A 17651-nucleotide genomic window follows, 5' to 3' on the forward strand; every position below is an offset into this window, starting at 1 on the left:
ACATAACACGTCATATACCGTTATAAAAATAGTTTCGTTTCAAATGAAATTAGTCCACCATTTATTAGATAATTAGACAGCACATTTTAATTCTGATGATTTGTTGGTATTTTTATGTATCAAGGGGTCATAATGAAATACCCCCTAAATCAAATAGCAATTAATTAAACAGATCAAATTCTTTTTCTAGATTAAATGAGTAATTTCAAGTATACTTGCAATACTTTATTCACCAAATTCCGTCCAAAAAACTTACACATTAATTTGTTTTTAATTTATTATCAGATGCTGATTATCAGATAACTACTACACCAGCTGCAGTTGGCTCCATCTATTCTCCAAACAACAGTAATATACTCTGTTTTAGTTTTTTTTTTTTAAACTTAGATGATAAAATGATGAATTTAAGAAATTAAAAACTTAAGAAAAGCTTTGCTCAGCGCAACTGTGCACATGGCTATATTAAGGATGTTGTTAACTTGGTTCAAGTTCTCGACATCGGATTCTTTTAAAGTCCAATGTCGTTATTAATATTTGTTCTTAAGACACTAAGTATCTATAAAATGAATTAATATTGACATACAGATTCATAATATAGGACCCATCCACACATCAACCAACGGTATCATCTCATCTATCAGTAAAATACGCCATTAGTATCATTAACTTGAAAATCGCAGTTAGTTGATACTCTTATCTGTTCTCAATAGAAACTATTTCTATGCATATGGTTTGTTTGAAAATTTAACTTGCTGAATCGTTTTGTTACATATAAAAATAAAATGCGTTTTAATTTATTTCCCAGATCATGTTGTGATAATTATCGGCGTTTCTGGTACTATACTAGCAACATGTTTTGTGGTTTTTCTTATGTTGTACAAGAGAGTGCTCCTAAGGAGGTGAGTGGTACCAAAAAGGATTTTTTTTTTTTTTTTTTTTTTTTTTTTTTTTTACAAATATCTAATCTAACAAGCAAATTTAAAAATATTTCGTGAACTTATCAACGCTTTTCAGCGCTGATTCGACATGTTATGTATAATATTTGAAATTCGCGTAGAAACAACACAAACGCATGCTATGCAAGACAAACCTTATTAACCTCTTATATAGCCACTGGCAAACTGACCAGAACATAAGAACTCTTAGTAATAAAACAAATGAGGGTCAACACATAATAACAAAATTAAACGTAATGTCCTTTCTGATATATTAGTCATCTTGTATATTTTATTTGATAAAATGAAATATATCAGAAAGGACAGTACGTAGTTTGAGCAACGTTACTGTTTACAAATGACACACACGATTCTGATATACTAACGATTACGCACGATTCACGACCAATTACGCAGGATACGAATGATCACTGACTTACTGAATTTTTCCGATACACGAACGATAAAAACATGCAAACGAACAATTTATAGGACCATTATACACCATTTAACACGCATAATTAAATTAATTTTTTAAGATTAGAATTTTAAAGAAAACGTATTGCTTTAAATTGTATTACAATATGCTTATGTTTTATTGAAAACCGGCATGTACAGTAGCATGCAGCCAGTAGCCATTTTAGTTTTACAAATAAACGATATGAAATGATCCATACACCAATTAAATTGTTTCGACTCCTCAACGAATATGAATTATTATAAGTTAAAAAAAGTATGTGTAATAGAAAGAAGATAATGCATAAACTATACGAAATTATTTACATACGAATTGATGTTTATGTAATCCGATTCCCATACGTACGATTTAATTGTGCAAGATACAGGTTTTGTAACTGTGTTCAAAAGATTTTGATTTTACACATCCATATGCATATTTCCATATACATGTAAATGTATGTACGGTACTAGTTGACTGAATTTTATTCATCTAAATATTAAAACGTATCAATAAATTTTAATTTCAATGAATGATTACAATTTGAAAGTAACGGAGAGGAATGCGTATCGTATTTTCATTTGAAACCAAAATTAGGGAATAATAATAACTGACTCGACCGATCAAACGATTAAATGAGTTGTTGAAGTACTTACTATTTAACGACGAATGATAGATTAACTTAAAAAGAGCAGCACTGTCATGATACATTTATGTTAATATCAATATTCTTCTATAAAAAGAATTATATTCACATTGTTTCGTTGTTTTAGAAACTACTCGTCATTGTTTCAGAATAAGTCTTAACATTCCTTAAAAAATGACAAAATTACAAAACGAAAAAAAACCTGCACGATCACGCACCGTAAAACGCAAACCATTTTTCTGATACACGCATGTGCACGATTCTGCACGTTACACGAACGACGATCACCCACGATACACGAACTATTGAACATGATTGGCATGTCAACAATAAGTTGTTACCATACAAAGTCGACGTTATGGCAGATATTGATGTGAAGATGTAAGATGTAATAGCCTTTTTTCTTTAAATTTTTCAGTTCTGAAAAGAATGTACCCAGATATGTAGAGCACAACAATATTGGACACCCTACTTTTTCGAATACTTCAGGACACACCAAATCCAAGACCGATTCTGATCCACATCACGTGTACCATACACTAGTACCTGAAACTAGAAACTATAAGTTATATGACCATATTCAAAATACAGGACAAGAAAACAACCAGCAGTATATCATAGTTCTGTGACAAAATAGACAATGGTTGGTTTCAGTTTTTAGCTCACCTGAATCGAAGGTTCAAAAGTGGGCTTTTCTGATCACCCGTTGTCCGTCGTCGTCGTCCGTCCGTCTGTCTGTCTGTAAAAATTTTTCTTATTTTACTTCTTCTCTAAAACCACTAGGCCACATTTAACCAAACTTGTTATAAAACATCCTTATGGAAAGCGGATTCAAAATTATTAAAAATAAAGGATTAAACCTCTTTTAAAAGGGGGATAATTGCTAACAACGAGCATTGAGTGTGTCTTTAAAAATGTTCTTCTCAAGAACCATTACATGAGAAATTCCAATATTTATACAAAAGCTTGAATATACAGTGAAAATTCTAAATTGTAAAAATCGTGACACCGGGGTCAAAACTGGGGCTCCAGGTTCAAATTTATACATAGAAATAGATAAGAAAAATGTTCATTAGAATGTACAAGAACCAATGCACCAAAATGCCAATATTTACACAAAAGCTTGTATCTATAGTGAAAATTCTAAATTGTTAAAAACGTGACCCCTTGACCAACACTTGGGCCCCAGACGGGGTTTAAATCTTAATATAGAAATATACATGTATAGGAAAAATGTTTAAAAATCTTCTTATAAAGAACTAAAATCCAATAGTTTGGGATATTACTATGCATGCATCTTTGGAAAATGAAAATTATAAATTGTTGAAATCGTTACCCCCGGACTTTTACAGGGGCATTAAGAGGGGTTCAAAGTTTAACAACGACATATATAGGAAACATGTTTAAAAATCTTCTCGAGAACTATGCAAGGATCCTCAAATACTGAAGAATCTAAATTGTAAAAGCCGTGATCTCAGGACCAACAGTAGGGCCCCTAGAAAAGTTTCACATAGAAGTATACATTGTATAGGGAAAATGCTTATAATTTTAAGCAGTAACTTCAAGTTATGAAGATTCTAAATTTTGGAAGCCGTGACCCTAGATTTATACTGGGGTCACAAAAGGGGTTCAAAGTTTAACATAGAAATATATAGGGAAAATGTTAAAATATCTTCTTCTCGAGATCTACAGTGCAACAGTTTGTAGGATTACTATGCAAGCATTCTTGGCTATTGTAGATTATAAATTGGTAAAATCGTGACCCCGGACTAAAATTTGGGCCCAAAGAGATGTTCAAAGTTTAACATAGAAAAATATAGGGAAAATGTTTCAAAATCTTCTTCTCGAGTACTACAGAGTTACAATTTGTCAGATACCTATGCAAGTATCCTGAAATAGGGTAGATTCCAAATTGTTTAGGCTCTGGCACCTAGACTAATGCTGGGACCCCAAGAGGGGTTCAAATATTAATTTAAAGAATATAAAAAAATGTTTAAATTTTTTTTCTTGAGAACTACAATTCTACAATTTGTGAGATTATTATGCGTGCATCCTTGAATAATGTAGATGCATTTTTTTAAAATCGTGACCCCCGGACTAATACTTGGGCCCCAGGAGGGGTTCAAAGTTTAACATAGAAATATATAGGGAAAATATTTAAAAAATATTCTGCTCGAGAACTACAATGCTTCAATTTGTCTAATTACTACTAAGCATTCTCAAATAGTGTAGATTATAAATTATAAAATCCCGTGACCCCCGGACTAATATAAGGGTCCATGAATGGTTTTTACATAGAGATTTAGAGAAAATGTTTTAAATATCTTCTTCGAGAACTACAATTAATGCTCCAGTCTGTGAGGTTAATATGCAAAGATCCCCAAATAGTGTAGATTCTAAATTATTTAAGCCAACCATAAACCCTGGACGAATACTGAGATCCCAGGAAGGGGTTCAAAGTTTAATTAGAAATAGCATAATTTTGCTACAAAATAGAATATTACAAGGAACTGTTGTTCAGGTCAGCGATGTGGCCCATGGGCCTCTTGTTTGCAATTAGTTTTTTAATGGAACTACGACGTAAAGCTGAAAAAATGTATTATATTTCTGTGTGCTTTATTCTTGATTTTTTTGCATAATCTGCTAAAATTGTCATTTTGAAGAAGTAAAAATAAAAAATGGTTAAAATTAATTAGATATTTGTTGTTTATAATGAAATAATTATCTTACAATATTTTTTGTGTAAGACTTAAATAATGTAAAGAGCAATTAGAACAAGTAATTTTTGTTTTACCAACAGTTTTATTTATGACTTTTGGGGGAAGGGTGAACCTTGTTTATCTTGTCTTATCAACTATAAAATTAATTGAAAGAATATAAAAGAATTAATTGTATTAAATTATAAGATATTAAAAGGTAATAACTAAAAAGCAAACGTTTTAAATTTGAAATCATACAAAGAAAAAAAATTACGATTACTACTACTATTTTTATAAATGGTTTTGAATAAGACAGCAATGAAAATATTTTTTACAGAACATATGTATAGCTGTTTTTATGTCAATTGTATATGGTATTGATTGGTGTAACGTTTCTATTAAATAGTAATTAAAAGCAAATGTATTTTATAGAGGGGAAACACTATTATATACATTGCTAACATCATTATATCCTGTGTTATCGTCATTATGTTTATGGCATTGGCATTCAGAAGTTGGAGTTCTATTCGCTTTTCGCTATTCAGTATTTGAATAGCGAATAAAATTCTGTTGTCGGTTCGCTATTCAAATTGCCGTAAACATATGCTAATAAACGTTAATTGAAAAATCCATATAAACTTCCCTTTTAATTATAAGAAACAGTTGTAAAGTAAAAAATTATTACTTGCTGACCTGACCTGAACATTGGCATGATTAGCTAGCCTGACAAGAAGGTAAGACAATCATCATATTCTGTTGCATTGGGGGTATCTTTCAAAGGACTGGCTTACACCTTGTATCCCATATTTTGGCCGTCATATTTGGTGGGGATGGGCCCCCAGGAATGCCTAGTCGATCCTCAAAAGGAATTGGGTTTACACGGCCATTAACAGGCTTATCTAGCATGGCAAAAAAAGTAAATTTCGTATTATACAATTATAATGGGATATCTTTCAAGGTTCTGGATAACACCATGTATCCCATATTTGGACCTTCATATTTGGTGGGGATGAACCCCCGTGAATTCCCAGTCGACCCTCAAAAGGAATTTGGTTTAGTTTTCAAGAAATTGCGTGCACAAAGTTTGGACAAAAAATAGTAAACAGTGTGAAAACAATAAGATCTTCCGCTGGAAACGAAAGACCTTAATAAACAGTACGAAAACAATAAGGGCTTCCGCTGGAAACGGTAGACCTTAATAATAAGAAACAGTATGAAAACAATAAGGTCTTTCGTTGGGCAGTATTCTGTATTGCCACGGAGATGTTGATGAATCTTTGTTTAACTCTTCTTTTATAGTGAAAAATTGTCCTTGAATATTTTTTTTAAATATTCATGTTTTTATAAAAATATGCCTTGACCACCCCCACACCCCCTTTCGGGAAAAAATATTGCCTTTGGATCCCCCACATCCTTGGTAACGATTTCTTGATCCGCTCATGTAAAAAAACCAACATTTTAAAGTAACTAGTAATTATATTGTATTTACCAATGGTATCAAATAAACACCTCTTCACTTTTTTAATCTAAACAAAAAACAAGAACTTCGCAAAGCGCAATGATACCAATACACATCAAAACATTTTTATCGAAAGGAAAAAATAAAACTGTCAGGAAGGCCATAAAGCATCAATTATTATCATACTTAATCAAATGTACGTAGGGATGTTAATTCAGCTGATACTATCTGATAACATTTTTTAGTTTCTACATAATGTATTGGATAGGGAAACAAAAAAACTTCTGGTGACACAAAAAGAGGAAAACACATTAAAGCCCTATCACACCAAAATGAGCACCCTAACCCTACTGTTAGCGATGATACTGTTTATTTTAACGTTAATTGGTAAGTAAAAAACTAATAATAATTTTTACCATATGCTTTGTAAAGTAAACCTTTGTATAGCCTGTATGATTACATAATAGCGTATCGAACATGTGAAGATTAATTTGAATGTATTACGTTCAACAAATATATATTAGATAACATTGGATGTCAAGGGGATATCGGAGAAACGAAGGCAAAGTCAGAAAGTGCCAAATTAGAATGCATGTCTCGTGACTATTTCCACGTAAGACAGAGCGATGCACGGAGTCCCCGCCTAAACACAACGACACAGCTACCAATTGCAACCCAGTCATTACTGAATAGAAAATACACACCTTGGATTGCTTATAGAGGTACATGTATCTGTAAATGAGTAGGGACAGTAAAAAGGGAACTGTTTAATGGGAGGGGGGGGGTCAAACTACGCGTTTTGTTTTATCTCATACTGTGTTTTTCTTCAATGTTTTTCTGCAAACAATACCGGTATTAATATGATCAGCTTTGGGCGATCACAGTTGTGTTCATATACTACATGTACTAGGACATCCGGCATATTTCATTATTTGCGCACGCAGTGCGCCTCGCACGATTTGTTTACTCAGCAGTGACGGCTACTATCAGTAACCATATATATACGTCCTTATAACAGTAAATCTTAAATTACATGTGGATTACAAAAGAAAATATTGTAATTGTTTACCTTGAGATTTAAACATTTATACAGTAATATGATTTAAATAACTTTTTCTTGAAATGCATTAGAATTTCAGAAAATTTAATACACTAAGCCTAGAAGAAGTTAAGTTTCTTCATTCCTCGGTATTTCGAAAATCAACAAAACGGTGCGATATTTCCAGTTTTTCATGTTTATTGCATGTTAAGCTTCCACGTGCATTACATTAACATGAAGCTGATCAATAATATTACATGATGAACATTCCTTCTGAAGGACTTCTTGTTTTAATTACATATAGTATGTGTTTATCTCAATTTTCGTTTTTAAAGTAATGTGTACATGTATTCAATATGAAGATGAATAAACATTTTGGTTAAGTAGTTTCAGATTTTCTCGTCCTTATAACAGGTTGTTATCAGATTTCAACATTATCAACAAACCAACACAAAGATCATTTGATGGTACACAACAACACAGTCGGGAATTGCTATTGGGAATGCAAAATGAAAGCCATGAGAAGTAATCATTGTGAAAGTAACGCAAATGTTCTGTTTGGATTACATGTAGGTCTCAAAGTTTCTTCTATATCAAAAATATCTATACTGTGTAATGATTTGGAATACGGGTAACTCTTTCATTTCAAGAAAAATAATTAACTTTAGGTGCCTGTAATGTTCTTTTAATAATATCGAACAGATAAAGCAAAAATAGTACACAAAAAACAAAACCAAAAAAAAACAAAACAAAACAAAACCAAAAACTGTGAAACGTCATCTTGTATTGGTCATGTTCAAACACAGACAATTCACTATTTTCTATTTAATTTATAATTTTTTGAGGAATAAGAAATCATTCTCCTGAATAATGTGAGATGATCAAATACGGTCGAATGGGATAAAATCAAATAAGGCTTTATGATACATTAAGATAGATAATATTTCCTTATTACTAGTACTTATCATATTAATATAAACCTCAGCAATAATACCATTAAATACTAAAAAAAAGGTCATTGATGAAATGTATTGGACCACCCATTATAAGATCGATTTGTAGTTTTATGACAGACAAGAGCACTGCAAATGTACACTATATAGGCTATAACTATATTCACTTGTAGATGTCCCACTGCTTTTGTTTTTGCAATGCACCGATTCGTAGTGACCTAGATCAGAGTAACCGATGTAACCTTACTTGCTCACCTTCTCCATTCGAGGACGGTGAATGTGGCGGTCAGGATCACTTCAGTGCTTACGAAGAATGCAAGTATTCAGTTTCTAAGGAATTATTTCATGTTTCTTCGTTTGGTTTTGAAAAGACAGTTTTGAATAAAACTTTATCTCTTTTTAAAAACAATATACCTAGTATACATACTTACACTTTACATGTAGCAATGCTTTAACAACGAAAATGTTTAGCAAAGATCTACGCTTTACACTTTCCATTCGTGGTACACTAAAGGTGGTATGGGATACCAGATGAAAAATATTTTTGAGTTTAAGTCATTTACGACTGATGTGCTATGGTTGTAGATCTCCTAAATGAAATGAGATAAAATAAACAATTTGGTGAAAAACACTAATATTAAATAAAATTATTCTTTCCTTGCAGATGAACATCAGGGGAGACCATTACCAGGATTATGTTTAATATGTTTAAATATCAGTTCAGTAATAATAATTTGTGGCTCCGAATGCGGAACAAATGCAACAGGATTTTGTGGTACTTATCCCATTTTAAAATTTTGAATTAACATTAAGATACTTCCCAATTAGTTTTTTTTATTAGATAAGTACTTTGATCAAATTTAAAACAATTCACTCTCAACCATTAATAGCGTCATCTACGAGGGTCAATCAAAAAATACGAAGACTTTTGTCATAGCTATGTTACTTAACGTCATATCATTACTGAATTTGGTAGACATAATTTAACAATAATTTCAAACAATTTGCAAGAAAAAAATTTAAAAAATTCCTTTACTTCTAAGAATTATTAAGAATCTAATCCTGCAGAAATGAGGTCACGGCGCATGGTCAAAATTTGTGTTATGTCAACAATAAACCATATAATGTTGAAAGTAATATCTCTATAAATCGGGCTATAAACCAAATAATATTGAAACCTCAAATTAAGTATAACCATGGTATTCTATGTTCCAAATAATGACGGGATATATTGTTTTTTCGAACAGATATCAGTAACTAAAGCAGATAGTCCTCTTTAGAATTGACTAAAAATATCGACGTCGCCGGGCGTCACGGCGCAACGAGAAGTACTAACAAAACAGATTTAACTTAGGAAAAGGACGATACAAGCTGTGAAAATGCTCAATGGTGCAAAAAATAAGTCAACAATTATTTGCAAGTTTGTGTTTAACTGTAATAAATTTTATAGGGGTGGTATTTTGAATATCAAACTGTCCGAAAGAGAGTAGAATATCTGTAAGTATTTGGTAAAAAAATAAGTAACGTCAACCGGCGTTCAGGGTTATCCTTACTGTAAACTAAGAGATACAGGGTTAGAAAATGAAAACTTTAAAGAACTTACTTATGATTCTCGAACAAATGTGTGCAAATAAGATGTGAAGTGGTTCAATGCCATTTTAAATTGTAAGGAGAAAGGCACAAGAGACTAAGCGTGATAAAAAGATGGGGTTTATCTATAAACTGGTGCGTGTTTAATCTTGACGTCATGTTTTGAACGTTACCGTGCGCCGTGGTGACAAAACATGTTGTTGTTAAAAAGGGGCAACAAAAATACCGTTTCATCAAATGGACTAAAAATTTGCATATCAATAACATAAGTGTTGGTGCACAGATTATTCTGTGAAGTATGACTTTCATGAAAAATATATGATAGAGAGCCACATTGTCTTCGTATTTTTTGATTGACCCTCGTATAAAGCTACTAGAAAATCAAAATTATTTATCGTTTAAACTAATGCCTGAAATTGTAAAAAACGAATTCAAGTAGCTTTAAAATAGTTCAAAGTAAATTTTAAGTTCAAAGTAAATTTTTGTGCATGAGTAATCTTTAATTAAATTTGATTTTTTTTCGGATAAGTGTCTGACGATTCTCTGAAGTCTTCTTTACCTTTTAATGGAACTTTCAATTCTTACTGGAATAACTGCAAAATGAAGAACAGACACATAACAGGAAACACGGACATAGTGTGTCAGAAAACGGTCACCTGGACTGGGATTAGAAAGTATAAAATAGGTACATGTACATATTAGATTGTATAAGCTTTAATTTGTTGTGAACTTAATTACAGTCAGAGCTGAACGCATTTGTTAGTTATAAATTGTATTTTCAATTTCGAGAGTTTTCAAAATTGCAAACACGACACGTATTATGCTGTTTTAAAATAATTTCTTTTAAAATGGAATTATTCCACTATAGATTAGATAATTTGACACATTTTAATCCTGATGATTTGTTGGTATATTCTATGCTTATATTTTCATGACTCAATGAGTCAACATGATAAACCCCCCAAATCAGATAGTCATGAAGTAATCAAATCAAGTTCTTTTTCATATGAAATGAGATATGTCAAGTATATTTGCAATATTTCGTTCATAAAACATGTGTACATTTATTTTATCATCAGGCGATGACTACCAGAAAACCACGACATCAGCTACAGTTGGTTCCAGCTATACATTTAGCAACAGTAGTATAACCTGTCTTAATTTAAAAAAAAATACATTAACAGTAAAAAGGACCTATATATTAGAATAACAAATATCATACAGAAATTGAGAACAAATTTTCTCTTAAAATTCAATATTTGTCATGAGAAAACTTTGTTCTTAAGACATTAAGAATCTAAAAATGAATACATATTGACATACCAATGGATATTTTATCATTTAATGGAATTACACTCGAATAAAAATAGCATTGAGGCATACAGAAAATTCGGACTATTTTTTAAAATTCCGTTTTCCATCTAAAAAATTACTGCCAGCACTAAAATAAAAAAAATTATCAGTTGGTCAAAAAGCTTTTGAAGATTTTCTGTTGGTTTTATCATACTTCTTTCTTTTGATTATTGTGTGAAATGAAATGCAATAAAATTAAGAAATGCTGAAAGTCATTAATAGAAATCATATCTAAAATAATTGATCATTAACCTCATGTAATTTTTTTTAATCGGCAATTATTTCACAATTAAGAAAATCTGAATCGTGGTATGAAATTTTGAGACACACTTTTCAATTTCCTAAATCCTCATTTAATGGCTACTAACTGAAAAAATAGGTAATTTACCTTTTTTTAATTGAAAAATAATGATACATTCAAAGATTTATAACACAAAATATGAAATTCATATGTGTGGGTTTTTTTTTTTTTTTACATCTTTTCCAGATATCCTAGTGGCTACGGTTGGTCTACTCTTTACTATCTTCACAGCGTTATTTTTTGGTTGTTTGGTGTGGTATTTTCGAAAAAGGTATACTGTCTACTACATAGTGTCGTATAGTTCATTTTCAGTGGGTGTAAAATTAAACAGTTTGCAGGTTAAAAGGTTTGTCAAAATATTTGGTAGAAGTTTTAGTGGACAGGCATACATGTACTTTTAAGCGACTGCAAATTATTTTATGATAAACTGAGGTGCTTATTAAGCTATAATCATAAATTAAGCGAGATGCTAAATTAAATGTACTGCATTATACCTGTAATAAATCATCATTATTATTATTATAAAAAAACCTGTACTAGTCACGGATATTTTTTCTTTTGAATATAAATTTAAGAGACTGGATGTTCGTCGTCATTTTATGACCACATTTATCTCTAGGAGCTCTGTATTTTATACTTTAAGGAAATATTCAATTTATTAACCTTAAGAGATCTATAATCTATAAATAAGAGTATATCATATGAGTAAATTGTTGAGCATCCAGGCTCCTTAACTGCATGTCTAAACATGTCATTTCGTACAACAAGCATGCGTCTTTTAATGAGGTATTGCCTGTAATTCGTAATTTTTGAAATGGTTTAAAATGTGTCGCACTAAACTAATACAGCCGATCTCACAATTGTAGACGTGCTCAAAAGCTACAAAACTGCATAACAGCAGTTAATAACGTTACCTATGACGACGTAATAACAAGGCCTGAATCTGACCGGCAGCAGAATAACGTCACCTGCAGTAACCAACTTAAAATATATGAAAACCAAAAACATTTATCGTCGAAAACAGAAGATATATATGTACAGAAGGATGATGGGCAATATGATTGTTTACATTCAAGTCGGCAGAAACAAGTGTCGTTCATAGAAGGAGATAGATATGGAGATTCTTCCTGTTTGGATGAATCCTATTCGACGTCAGGACAAGCCAGGAAGTCTTCTCTAAATCTTGATGATCCATACAACAGCATTGTGTTACCGGAATACAACGGGAATAGTTGTATTTCAACAGAAAATCCTAACTACGATCACATTTACCAGCCAGAGCGAGAAACCGATTGCTATATCTATAAATGTACTAATGTAAACATTCCATAATTACATGCATCTATGATTACTTATTAAGCATATATCTATTTATCTGTTGTAATTGTAAAATGATGAGTGAATTACTTTTTCTCATTTGATATTTTCTGATCCTCTTTCCTGATTTAGCTTGCAAAAATTGACAATTTGATTATTGTTCAGTCCACTAATCAACTGCATAAATAGTAGCATATATGCTTTTAACCTTACCAATTATTGTTGATTCTTGGTCACTCTGCAACATATTTTAAACAAAATTCAACGCCTTCAAATGTTTTTAATTGATATTTTATTTATTTATTTTTGGCTTTTTAAAAAATTACTCATCCTTTATATTGTTGTGTTGTACTCAGGTGATACAAAGAACTTTTGTATTATGTGCGATTTGTGTTGAATTCTAGTTCATATATCAGGGAAACTTCACTGTTACAGTATTGATAATCATTTTTATACGATATTCAATTTTTGAAAAGAAATTGAGATGCGTTTGTGAAAATACTTTTAAATAGATTTCAAGCTATCATTGTTTTTATGTGGAGTCACTTATCTGGGAATATTTAATTTTTATCATCATGTTTTATAATTGTTTGTACCATAGTATTTTAAAGGCGTGCTTATTTTGTTAACGTACATGTTTATAACCAACAAATGAATATTTTAAGGAGTAATTACTAGGTAGAGTGAAAGACAAGTTGTATGATAATTTGTCTTTTTAAATTGTGTTAAGATTAAAAAAATGTATAAAGAATTCTACTTAGTAATTATAATATAATTTTAAATAAGTTAGAAAATTCAACAGTTTTCAAATATGTTCTCCGGGAATTGTATGTGTCTGAATTCATTGAATTACCACTCTCTGAAACTGACGACTTAGAACTAAAACATAAAAGTTTGTTTTTTGTTCCTCAATACACATTTAAAAAAAATAAACGTTGTTTAGTTATTATTATTCCAAAAAATAGCTTTGGTTTTATTAACTGTTTTGAAAGGAATAAATTCAACTTAATGATCATAGCAATTACTTACATTTGCAAGGTATATACATGTATCATCAGATCTAATTCGACGCCTCTCTTGTTATTTGGTGATCCGCGCCTTGCAACTTGACGTAAGTAGATTCCTGTAATCATACATTTATACGAATATATCCTATCTACAGATACATAATAATCAAATTCAAGTACCTTTACTGTGAGTAAGTATTATAATAGTAGATAAAATCCAATACGAGTGGCTCATCTGCTTTATCCAAAGAGTTAACGTGGTTACACTGGCATTGAAATACACAAACAAATAGTTTTACGGGAACTTAATAATATAATTACGGTCCACAAAAACGTGCGTTGATTTTAATCTTTTTCCCCATCTTGTTTATGTGGAAATATTTCATGTCAAAACATTCCGGGGAAATTTTACTGGAGGTTTTACCTGAAATCAGATAAGATAGTTGAGACACTGTAAGGTACGGTTTAAGGGGTATTATGTTAATTTTAATTTGGAATTAAACTAATCTTCAGGCTGTTAAGAAATACTAGTAGAACGAAGAGTCCGCGCGTTGTAATGCGCAGTAATTGACTGTAGGTCTATCGTCTGTTAATCCGAATTCCCCATAACAGCGACAGTCCTTTCTTTAAACCAATGCTGACTATTAATTTGATTACTAAACAGTGAAGGAAAAATACGTTTTTTGAGACGATAACATTGTTATGTAACAGAATGAACAGTTATTTATTGGCAAGAGGTAAGTAGGTTATTATTTGCTTTAACTGTTACGTTGCCAACGACAGACGTGCATATTTGGTCCTAAATATTTTTAATACCACCAGAAAATATTGTGTTTGTACTGTTGACATAAGTTAGTAACATAATAAAATTGATTTTTTGATGTAGTTTTTTGGTGCCCCTACTTAAACAAACAATCTATATGCATTTTATAATGTGCTCTCTTAGAAATAATTACTAAATACCTTGTTTTAAAAAAGGATAATTAATAATGCAACCTGAAAATCCCCACAAGACTGTAAGTGTTATGGTAACACGTCCTGTTTTAAGAATTGACAGAAGAATTTAAAGTAGCCTATCAATAAATCAAACTGAGTTTTAATAATAAATGTTTTTTATCTGGGTTTTTTGGGCAAAAGGTTTACATTAAGATAAGTTAAGTATTTGTTTGCAAGGATAAAAAATCTCTAGATAATGTTTGATGCAAGGAAATAAATCATCTAAATTGTGTCCTGCTTCTTGTTGAAAAAATGAATAAAGTTGCACGTACATTTGTTGTTAACATAAATATGCTGACGTATCATTTAGTGAAGATGACTTGTCAAGTAATAATGTTGACTTTTCAGATAATGTCCTTTAAGATTTTTGTTAGCAAGTGCATGATACACATTGGCCAAGACCACATACTGATGTTGAAAATTTTAAAGACTTGTGATTATGTCACATCTCCTATCTATAGGTTGCATGTCAACATAATGATATGGCAACCAATAAATACTTCACTAGATTGTGGTAATATAAAAACCTGCGGTCCTTAATTTCGCCGTATTACCATGAATACATGTATAACAAGCAAGGATTTAGATAACAGTGCTGAAATAGGGAAATGTCACTGAAGGGTTCAGTTACATAAACATGTAGATGGAGCAAAATTAATGTTAATCTTATGGATACACCTTGACAAATGATCCCTATTTTATGAATTCAACGTCGATAAATTTGCCAACACATGTAACGTGTATCGTTAACGTACGGCACTATTCCTCCGTACGTACAGGACAAAGTCTTCTATTTAGCTCCGATACCCTTGAGTTGTGTAACATCCCGGAACGCCTCGCGCATTACAAAGTTCATTATGTTGATATTTAACCGATGAAATCCTTCGTATCAAACAAAAGTAAACTGTCCCGAAGATACAACACAAAAATTATATAACACAAAATAAAAGTTTTACAATTATACAAATAAAATATAAAGAATACAAATTGAAAATTATACAAAACCAAAGAAAATAATACAATACAATGGGAAATTTGGGCAAGGTCTTTTGGGCAAGAAAAAGGTGCATATGGCAGGTCTTGAATATCGAGATAACATGTATGTACAGCGGAAGTGATTTTATTAAAAAGACTCAGAAGAGATTTACATTTCCTAAGGAAGAATAGCGCTTTTATTATTGGGAAATGTACATCCTTTTTCACCGCGACTATTGTAAGGCAATTGTCTCAACTTTTTAGATGAAAGTGACATATTATATACATGTATCCGAAGACAGATCATTTCACATTGATTTGAATAATTTGGTTTTAAGTAAAAACCTTACTAGGAAGGGTTCCCTTCATCATTTTAAAATCCTTTATGTACACATAACAAATATATTTCTACCACTTAGATTTCTTTTTAGTTTAAGATGGAAGAAATTAAATCCTCAACCCTTCAGATAACTGGGATTTTTGCAAGAATGCAACGTGAAAAATATACACCTGAAATTGCAATGGAGGAGGTTCTCCGTAGAACTGAACAAATTGATACAAATGCAGAAAAACTGAACAATGCTATAATAGAAACAAGGAAGAAGCTTGCTCATGTATCTTCTCAAAACTATCAGTTGAAACAAGAAGTTTCTAGACTAAAGACAGAACTTTTGAAACTAAAAAAGGAAAATGACAATCTATCAAAAGATTTGTCAATTTTTGTAAATGATACATTTGATGACAATTCTGACAACTATAGTAATGATCTACCAGTGCTTCAATCCTCGTCAGACACTATCGCTAATCCAGGCACACCATTGCTTCAATCAACTCTAAATCCAATCCTTCTAGACCCCACTAGTACACCCCTAAATGCAACAGCAGATAGCCATTATGAAATATCACAAGATTCAACCTGACACACTTTGCAGTCTTAAATATCTGGTCCACGAGAAAATTTTGTATACAATCGAACTTCGAAAAAAATTCATTTTATTGTTTTGTTGTTGGGGTTTCTTTCCATTAGGTATTGGTCAAAATCGTAAATCATTTACATACAAAAAATGTAAATTGTTATGTCCTTAAGGTCAATACCTGTTTGTTTTCACAGCATTATGATTGTTTATTTAATTTAAGCCTATGCTTTCAAGAGAAAATCTTCTATGTGATAAATGATTTATGTATAAATAAATATGTATATTCATAGAAAACTTGAGTCAATTGTCTTTGCGCATATTATCCAAACTACATTTTTTCACTACATGCAATTTTCAAGCCCAAAGTGTGTGAGAGAAGGTGGGGTGCATATTACAAATACACAACTTCTTATAATACTAGATAAAATACAGTAAATACAGTTTAAAGATTATATTCGACATAATACAGTAAATACATTTTACAGCTACTGTACAATTTCTCCCTTGTCCATTTCCTAGAGAAAATCTGGTAATAATGGGATGTAGTCCTTTAAAAATTTGAAATTCTTAACAAGATACGAAAGTAAAAAACACTTGGATGTATATTATACATCATACATGGTTTTAACATTTATGTGATTACTTCGACTCGTGAAGTTAAATCCGGGGACATGAACAAAACCATGGTATAATTTACACAACACCACAGTATAACAAGAAATGTTTGTGAAACACTTTTGCCCACCCCCACCCCCCCCCCCCTTTTAAAACATCTGTGAAGAAACTGAATGGAAACTGCAAATAATTGACACATCTGCATAGAAAATGAACAGAAAATGAAAAAATTGAAACTTTTATAAGACTAAGGGGCATAACTCTGCATGAAACTGCTCGATCGTACCCAATATTCAACTTGACCTAGATATTATCTTGATAAACCTGAATACTAAATTTTATTTCAATATGTTCATCCTCTGCGAAGAAAATGAGCGGAAACTGAAAATAAT

The 17651-nt window shown here is 31.3% G+C and overlaps 2 long non-coding RNA genes across 2 annotated transcripts; both read left to right on the forward strand.

The window, feature by feature from the left end:
* Positions 1-6485: 6485 nt before the first annotated feature.
* LOC136275862 (uncharacterized) lies at positions 6486-8497 on the forward strand. Its single transcript, XR_010714366.1, has 4 exons — positions 6486-6583; positions 6721-6918; positions 7650-7804; positions 8362-8497. It is a non-coding gene; the product is annotated as an uncharacterized lncRNA (long non-coding RNA).
* A 355-nt stretch (positions 8498-8852) lies between these two features.
* LOC136275863 (uncharacterized) lies at positions 8853-13009 on the forward strand. The gene is made up of 5 exons (XR_010714367.1): positions 8853-8963; positions 10308-10463; positions 10858-10920; positions 11619-11703; positions 12299-13009. It is a non-coding gene; the product is annotated as an uncharacterized lncRNA (long non-coding RNA).
* The last annotated feature ends 4642 nt before the right edge of the window (positions 13010-17651 follow it).

The sequence above is a fragment of the Magallana gigas genome, chromosome 5 (genome assembly GCF_963853765.1).
Source record: "Magallana gigas chromosome 5, xbMagGiga1.1, whole genome shotgun sequence".
NCBI classification, from domain to species: domain Eukaryota; kingdom Metazoa; phylum Mollusca; class Bivalvia; order Ostreida; family Ostreidae; genus Magallana; species Magallana gigas.